The 9,328-nt window shown below is 39.3% G+C and overlaps 1 long non-coding RNA gene across 1 annotated transcript in view; it reads right to left on the bottom strand.

The window, feature by feature from the left end:
• The window catches only part of LOC106728017, a 17,928-nt gene that overhangs the window by 365 nt on the left and 8,235 nt on the right, over positions 1-9,328 (bottom strand). The window lies entirely within an intron of this gene.

Genomic DNA, 9,328 nt, shown 5'->3' with positions numbered 1-9,328 from the left:
GACCGGTCGACCCAAGGGCCAGGCTGGGTGGTGGGCGGCCCGTTTCCCGGCGACGCCCACGGCGGCAGGCCTTGCATTGGAGCTGAGTGGCATTAAGGGACCTCCATTTTGGGCAGGACCATGTGCTCAGCAAGGGCTCCTTCCCGGAAGGAGCCTCTGCTAGCCACACCCAGGATTTCTCTGGACTAACCAATAGTAATCAAGGGAAGTGCACGCCATCACTATGACTACATCCTGTGTAATGGGACACCAACTCGCACCTGGCCAATTGGCGGGGGGCACAGTCCCCTCTCCCGCCCCTACTCCAACCCTCTATAAAACTCCTGGTTCTATCGGGCCGCTTCCTCTTTTGCCACTTGCTGCTGTGTCAGTAAGGAAGGTAAGGGAGCCAAGCCCGGGCTTGAAATAAAAGACTCTTTGCTTTTGCATCGGACTGGCTGGCTCCCTGATGGACTCTTGGGAATCTTGAAATCTGGGCATAACATAATGATTCCTTGAGGAAATAAATATATAGCATGTATCACATCCTACTCTTTATGTTGGTTCATTTAGCTGTTGTTTCACTTGTGAGAAGGATTGAGTGGCTTATTGGTGTTTCTGTAGTCTCAGCACCTACCAAATGCCAGGGGCATTTTATGTGTTTAGTCAAGTTTGTTCAGCAAATAATTTTATATGTATCGTTATCTTTCCTTCTGACAGTGGAAGATGTCTTCCCTGATGAATTTGTACATTTTCCAAATGTTCACACTGCTAATTGGTCACATAGTCTGAGGGCACCTAATAAGTACCTGTTAACAGTGCTTCAGAGACTTGTATTAAAACCAATATGTGATTTACACCTGAACATGCTGCATATTTGATGTGTTCATGGGTAGTCATGTCATGTAAGGCACAAGGAATTTTAATGCACTTGTAATTTCACTTGTCAGGAAGCCAAGTCATTGATCATCTTTATAATCACCACAATGGATGACTCTAACTCTTGCAGAGAGGCAGTTATGGTTGCTGTCACAAAATGTGATCAATCATTTAAGAATTAATTTCAGTTCAATGTTTACAGATGAATTACATCATGCTTACCATTTGGATATCTGTTTTGCCTCATCACTTTTATGGCTTCTCTTATCTTTTTTGTGAGGCATGTTAAGCTCTCTGCCTATGAATTCGACCTAGTAAAACAGACCATTTGAGCCACACTAACATGTTCACATCTTGGGGGTGGGGGTGGGAATAATTAAACTACTCACCAGTTGAATGCAATTTAACACTGTGCAAGTTTACTAGGCAACACATTTATTCAGTCTAATGCACTCTGTTCTGATTTCTAACAACAGAAGCCAGCTGATTTTCACAGTCAATAACAATTTACAGATAAAAATCAATCCGTTTTACTTGACTGTATTGCAAAACACCTTATAAGTATCTATGTTTTTAGATATGTTTTTTTCAATGCAAACACGTTTAAAAATCTCAATTTGATTCGTTTGTGAAATATTTTAAAAGCCATTTTTCCTCACTTACCCCTCTTTTTCCAAGAATCCTTGCCCTTTTCCCCATTTCTCATGCCCCTTCTATTATGAATTTTCCTGTTTATATTTATTCTTAGTAAACAATCTTATTCAGGATCTTTTAAAGAGAGGCTTATGAAACTTCCATTTCTAAGTATGACAAAATGTATTTTATCAGACCTCTCCCTTTGAAAGCAGCAACATAAATCATGTATGGAATACAAAAACAAGGCCAGCAAAATTGTCTCTTGAAGTCATCAGAGAATAGCCTAGAATAGTCAAGACTTAACTGGCCAAATTCCAAAAGAACAGAAATGTCTCCAAATGAGGTGGTCAAGGCATTTGCTGATTTTTTAGTGATGCAGAACCGGAAGTTGAGCAGAAAGCACTGGCTCAATATATTTATTTGTCAGTCTTCCAGGATGAGGAGACAAAAATCAGAGTTCTGGGCTGCCAAGGCCACTAGGAAGTAGGAAACCTACGCCCTTTCTTCTGCTTTCCTCCTTCGAGCACTTGCACATTTGAAGATGAAAGAAAAGGGAGGTCAAGAAGCCAAGCATGAGGGAAAATGGAGAGGCCAAAAGCTAAGGAGAACTCCTGGTCATCTTCTTTCGCCGAAAAGATAAAATGGTGAGTTCAGAGCCAACCAAGAAGAAAGGGCTTGAATAAACAGCCCAGGCTTTCCACTGCCACCTCTGTAAAACACTCTAGGACAGTGATTTCAACCTCTTTTATCTCATGGCACACAAACTAATTACCACATTTCTGTAGCACACCAAAATAGATGCTATATTTTTTGCCAATCTGACAAAAAATAAAGGTATAATTTTGATTCATTCACACTGGATGGCTATTGTTGTGTTGGCTGTTGTCATTTTTTTCATTTGACAATCTAAGGGAAAGGAGGTCAGTGCCCCTGACTCTAGAGTCAGGTACTGAATGTTCTTAAATCCTTGCAGCACACTGGCTGAAAATTGCTGCACTAAAAGTAAAAGCAAACTAGGTCTAGATCAGACCTCAGTAATTTGAAACCCCACCTCAAACCATTTGCTCTCAGATGGGTGCAAAATAATCTGGTCCCACTTGGTTGACTTTTCTAAAGAAAATTCTGAGGGACGATTTCGTCATCTCTAGTCTCTACGGCGTCTTTCTCTAATGATCTAACATCACCAAGGCATGCCTGAAGACAGGATCAAAAAGAAAGATAAAAAAAATAGACAATAAAAAAACCCTCCATTATCCAGATATGGGAATTTTCAGACATGAACATGAAAATAATTTCAATTTATATATTTGAGAAAATAAAGAAAATATTACAAATCTCAACAGAGTAATAGAATCTATATTAGGTTCAAATGGACATTCTAGAACGAAAAAGTGCAGTGGCTAACATGAAGAAATTAACAGATAACTTTGCTGATTAAACAGAGCAAAAGAGATCACAGACAATATCTACCCTGAAGATTGGAAATGAACAAAGGAAGAGAAAAAAGTGTCATAACTATATGAAAGTTAGCAACATAAATGATGTTCTAACCTACTTTGTTCTGAAGTCCAAGTAAAAGCAAAGCATGAAAATAGCACAGGACCAACATTTAAAGAGCTACCGTCTTGGAATTTTTCAGCACTGACATAAAACATTGTGTCACAGCGTCAAGGAGCTCTACAAAGAGGCTCATTTTAAAACTCTTCCAAGCACGTGTCATGCATTCTTTGCAGTGTCCTTTTGTGATGTTTGATATCTTCCTGTATCCAATTCCTTTTTATCTCCCGGCATCTTTTTGCCAATCACATTTACTGTATCCCTGCATAGATACTGTGCATAGATAAGAGAATCATCATAGTCCAAGTGACCAATAGCAATGTGGCTGCTTCTCATTGTGGACAAGAATAAATGCTTTGAGATAAAACATGACATCTCCTTTATACAGCTAATTGTATAATAACCCACTGCGGCACAGAGGGAGGAGACAAATTGATTCTTAACCTATGATAGTAATTAGCTTTTATGCCTGAGACTAAAGATTTATAGTAGCTCTTAATAGCTGTCTGAAGCCAGTGGAAAAGACTCATTAGCATATCTACTGTAAGGGAGTTTTACTCGGGGCCAATCAGAAACTCGGCTTTGTGAATATGTATGTGACCATGTGGAATGTGTTATTTTTGCCCATATCTCTTTCTTCTATGGAAATGCACCTATTTAATAAGAAATTTTACATTTAAAAATAAAGAGAAAATATAGATCTCCCAATGGGATGTTTTGAGGATTTCCTTTATATATGAGCATGCCCAAATGTATCTTGCACGGAAATGTGTTTTGTAATAATTCAGTATTGTCTTAAATGCATTGCTTTGTGATTCTCCAGTGATTGGATATATGGTTTCTCCAAAACTATGAGGATAAGTCACTTGAAGACTCCCATCGCATCCTCCTAAAGTGTCAGTACTTTTACATCATTTGTTACAAACTCACTATATACATCTCTTTCTCAGACATGCCTTTCAGGTATAGTTCTTCTCATCTTATTTGGAAGCCTACTCATGGAAATAATTTAAATGCTCTGATTTTGTGTCCATTTTGGCCTTGTTCTATTTGACTTCTCAAGATCAATAGGTGCTAATAATCAAATGTATTTGCTTGACAGTGTTAAACAAAACAAGCAACCCTGTTCTCATATACCCTTGTAATTATAGGTATGCACATTTAGCCAAGTACTCCAAATTGTGTTCTCCAGTCTTTGGGAATCTCTCGCTGAATCACAGGTTTGCAATGTGTTCTCTGCAAGACTTCTTTGAAGGAGTTGTATTCAGGTAGAAGTTTCCATCTGTAGATAATCCCCACTAATAGAAGGTATGAGCTCAGGTGTAAGAGAAAGCTCTTTTTTAAATCTACATAAAGCATTCACCCAAGATTATACTGTTCTTGTAAACTAGGTCAGCTTTTACTCATTCTGAATTGTGTTTGACTTTTAATGTTCACTCTCTGACACAGTAGGATGAATTGTGCAACACCAATAAGCACGTTAAAAATAAACAACACAAAACCTTCAATGCAGTGCCACATTCCTGAAGTTTCTATCCAACGTTCATATCAGTTTTTAGATATTTTTGGAGAGTAGGTGGGATAAAATAAACACTTCCTAGCATTATTGTGTGTCTCCTTTCAGCATTTTAACTAAAAAGAAATACAAATATACATATATCTTACCTTCAAGAACCTTAGAATCTGATACAGACACAACAGGTAATCTCATTACAGTTATAGACAGTGCTACAATAGGGCTAAGCATTTTGTTCTGTAGGAACACATTAGGGACACTCCGGAGGTTCAGAATTGTCACAAATACAGTGAATTTTATAGGATAGGCTGCAGATAAATGAAAATGGGGAACCAATGTTCCATGCAAGGATACAACTTAAGAAAGGCCCAGAAGCAAGGGAGCCCACTAATTTGATTAAATCAAGTGGTTAGTCAAGTAGAGTGCAAACATTGGCAAGAGAAGAAGCTATAGAAGCAGATCAGATTCAGAACAAGAGTTATCCTAATATACTAATTAATGAGTTTTAGCTTACAGGAAAAATGTGAAAGTAGCATGCTCAGACTTGCATTTGGGGAAGAAACATGAAGTTGACAATGTGAAAAAGATATACCCATATGCACACACACACACACACACACACACACACACACACACACACTACATAATTAGACTCGAGTGACTAAGAAGTGAAGGATCCAGGATTAAAACTGATGCAACTATCTTCTCACATTTTGTCATCAAACATGATTTTAACTGTGAAAATATTTTTTACTATTTTAATTAGCATCACCAGAAATTTACAAAGCAGCTACCTCTATTGTAGTTACAGTACTATCTTCATTTAGCAGAGAAATAACAGGGACTGGAGTTCTGGGGAGGAATGACTTGGCTAAGGCCACAAAGGAAGGAAGAGACAGAGCAGGGTATAAAGTCTAATGACTCTCAGCCCAGGGGTTTTTTGAGCAAATACTCATTACAATAAATAATAATATCCACATATCCATAATAATAAAAGCATAATATAATAATTAGACCGGACAGCCGAACAACCTTCCGGACGTCCTTCTGGACGACCTTCTGGACGAAGCTGGGGCTGCGAGGGCTGAGGCATCCACTGTGGCTGTGAAGGCCAAGCCCATTGCACAAATTTCATGCATGGGGCCTCTAGTCTACAAATAATACCAATGTCATCTGACCCTAAAAGAAAACAACCCAGTCTTTTCCCTTCATTGTAATTTATTCCTTCAAGAACATTGTTTCCCAGTGTTTATTAACCAACTCAAATGTCTCTAATCCTAAATGTATGTTCTCTCTGTGTGTGCCTCTGTTTTTCAACAACCATTTGGAAATCAATTCCACAACGCTGGTCAAAATAAGATACCAATGTTCCTTGTAAATGTAGTTATTTCAGGTTTCCATCCCATAAAATAAATCAAAGTGTATGGGTTAGTATTTCAATATCTTAAGGAGCTTATTAAGTTGGTGTTTCTAAGGATCTAATAAAATTTCAAGAGAAAGCTTTTCTGTCAACATTTCCTTCCTCGAAATTTCAAAGTTGCCTTTTAATTCTCATTATCGCAGAGACATTTCTTCAAATGCTGTGTCCTCTGACTTTCACCAACCAAGCAAAGTTACACTTTCTCTCTGGTAATAACACAATAATTTAACAACTATATTTCTGTTGGAAAAATACATTCAAATATCACTGAGATACATATTCTCTGCAGGCTGCTTTCATTTGCCTGGATTATGGATGTATCTTGCAGTTATGTAGCAGAATTATGACATCATCTGCCTGAATGAAATTATGAGTTTAATATATCTCATTTGTGCATTGTGAACACTGTGGGAGCTCTTTTTCTTCTAGCTTTAATCTTTGACAATATAGTTTCCACCGTCTCCCAGCCACAGTAAACTTATTGACTGACAACAGATTGCCATTTAGAACATTAATTGTAATTTTTGCCAAGAAGAAATATGAGCAGGAGACAGTACAATATTAAAAGTGAAGAATATGAACCAAAAATGAAATACACGGTGGCATATCTGGAAAGAAACTGACGTGTCCATGATGATGAGGTTTCTAGGGGCACAATTTCATTCCAAAAAAGAATATGATAATGACATTTTAGACTCCCAAATTCATAGTCCCCATGAATTATTCATAAGACTTTACAAAAACAATGTGGTAATATGGAAATACATGATTAATAATTAATAAATAAAAAATTGCCAGAAATCACAGTAGCCCTCGTGTTTAAACATTATCTCCTCAGCTCAAGGAAAAGCACATAGATATGTATGTGGAGAGGATTGTCATTTATCACCCCAAACAAGGATTGTGGGTTGGATTTTTACTTGGGCAACCACATCTTCACTGTAGGTATTGATGTCAAGAAGAAGGAGAGCTCTCCTTTTTCCTTAAGTTTGGTCTCAGTAATCAAAAGTGATTTTCTCTGCATGCACCAGTTTAAATGTCACCTGAGGCAGCTTCACAGAGTGGCCCATAGCACGTAATGAGCCGTGAGACAACTGCCAGATGGTTTGTGGGTTTATTCATTACAAGACACAATCAGAGTTTATTAACAAAGAAGAGAAAAAAATCAAACCAAGTTGGCTTTAAAGCAAAAGATGAGCTATATTAATGAAACAAAACACCCAGTCAATTTTCAACTAGGCTAATTGTCACCTCTCCATATATTGATTTTGGACTCAAATACTCAATAGTCAATTAGGGCGTTAAGTGACAATGCCAATATTTCTTCTGGCTAGATATCTAGGTGGTAGACTTCATGTTTTACTATATGCTGATTTTCAGCCAATCGTGATCAATCTTCCACATGAATGAACATATTCCTGTATCCTTAAGAGTTTTATCCACTACATAAAATGGGAGCATAGTGAGGGCTCTCAGGCAGAATCCAAGCGAAGAAATACGTTGTTATTTTCCAATCTCAAAAGTCTATTGCAGCAGAAACTCATTAGAGCTTGGATACTTGGCAGCTGTAATTTTTTTCAGTAGAAAGCTGATCTAAGAAGTGGATTCTCCTCTAACAACACAGCAGGGGTCTTCTCAGTCTTCTCAGCATGCAGAAACTTCATTTCTTGCAATTTTTTTTCCACATTGCTCTTCTCACCTTCCAGCAGCCATCTAGAGGTATTCATTTTTTTCAAGAGCATTTATTTGCCCCAGGAATGGAGACATTACAAGAATGTATGCTGTTAATGAGTTAGCACTAGATTGAATGCTTAGATTACACCAAGCTCAATGGAGACTTTCATTACATTTTAAAGGTAATAGTAACCAGAACTTCTAAAAGATTTATTTATACTCGTGTGTGTCTTGACAATGAAGATGTTCTTATTTGCAAGAGCTCAGTCAACTTTTTTTTTCTATAAGAAAAGGCTGTTTTGGTGGTTATAGTTTCACAAAAACATGGTTTTGAAACTCAATATTCTGTAACAGAATATATCAAGAAGTGTTTAATTCCCTCCACAAATATTTACTAAGAGCCTAGAGTATGCTGTTCTGCAATGTGCTAGCGTATGAGGAGATATTAACAAGCCAGCAAACATACACAAACCCACCTCTGTGCGAACTTTCACAGTAGAGGTAACACAACAACAAATTATAACACATATCAAATGTCATGTCTTCAGGCGGTATGTACATGAGGAAAAATAAAGCCAGGTAAGTGGATAAAGAACACAGTGAGAAGGTGCTCTTTTATAAAAATGAAGAATAGCCTTTTTGATAAGAAGATATTTAAGTGAGACACAAAGGAAGTAAAGGGCAAAACTTGCAGATATTTGGGGAAGCAAATCTCCAGCAATAATTACAGAAGCCAGTGGTGGTGCCTGTTGGGCATGTGTAGGAAGCAGCAAAAAGGTCAATGTGACTTGAGTAAGAAAAGGGGAGAGTGTACAGAGTGGCCAAGGTGAGAGCACTGGTGATATAAAGACTTTTTAATTTTATACTTGGTTAAATATGAAGCCAGTAAAGGAGTCTGAACCAGAGGGTCACTTGTCTAAAAGGAACGGCTGAGACTTAGGAATTTAACTAAGTATGAGGCAAGATGGGATGCAGGGTATCAGTTTATAGAATACTAGGAGCCCAGTGCATGTATTCGTACACCTTGAAAGGAACTGTGGGCTGTGAGGCTGTAGTAGGCACAGGGGAGGGTCTCGGCCCATCCTCTATGGCCCATCCTCCATGCTCCTGCCTGGACCCTCACACCACGGCCCCGGTCCTCTGTTTACCTGCAGCCCCACTCCCACTGATGCCACTCCCACACGCTGACGGCACCAGCTCTGCTCACACCCACTGACAGTGCGAGCGATTGGGGCCGGCACCAGCAGTGGGTGCAAGCAGGGCCAGCGTTGGCATTGGGTATGAGCCAGGCTAGCACTGGCAGTGGGTGCAAACACCAGACGAACCGCAGCGTGCGGGAGCAAAGAATTTTCAATAATCACCTGAGGCTCGCCCCAATGACAGCAACAGGCACCCCGCCTTGGTCTGGGGCCCCCGCTCACCTGCTCCACCATCCCACCGTGGCGAATGCCCACCATATTCTGTACATGCCCCTTGGCGGTCAGTGCACATCATAGTTACCGGTTGTTTGGTTATTCCAGTTGTTCTGCCCTTCTGTCTATTTGCATATTAGCCTTTTATTATATAGGACTAGAGGCCCAGTGCACAAAAATTTGTGCACTCGGGGGGAGAAGGGGGTCCCTCAGGCCGGCCTGTGCCCTCTCGCAGTCTGGGACCACTCGGGAGAT

This window comes from Myotis brandtii, unplaced genomic scaffold, assembly GCF_000412655.1.
Source record: "Myotis brandtii unplaced genomic scaffold, ASM41265v1 scaffold520, whole genome shotgun sequence".
Classification (NCBI taxonomy): Eukaryota; Metazoa; Chordata; class Mammalia; order Chiroptera; family Vespertilionidae; genus Myotis; species Myotis brandtii.
The sequence above is the reverse complement of the archived record's forward strand: the minus strand, read 5'-3'. Positions and strand labels throughout refer to the sequence as shown.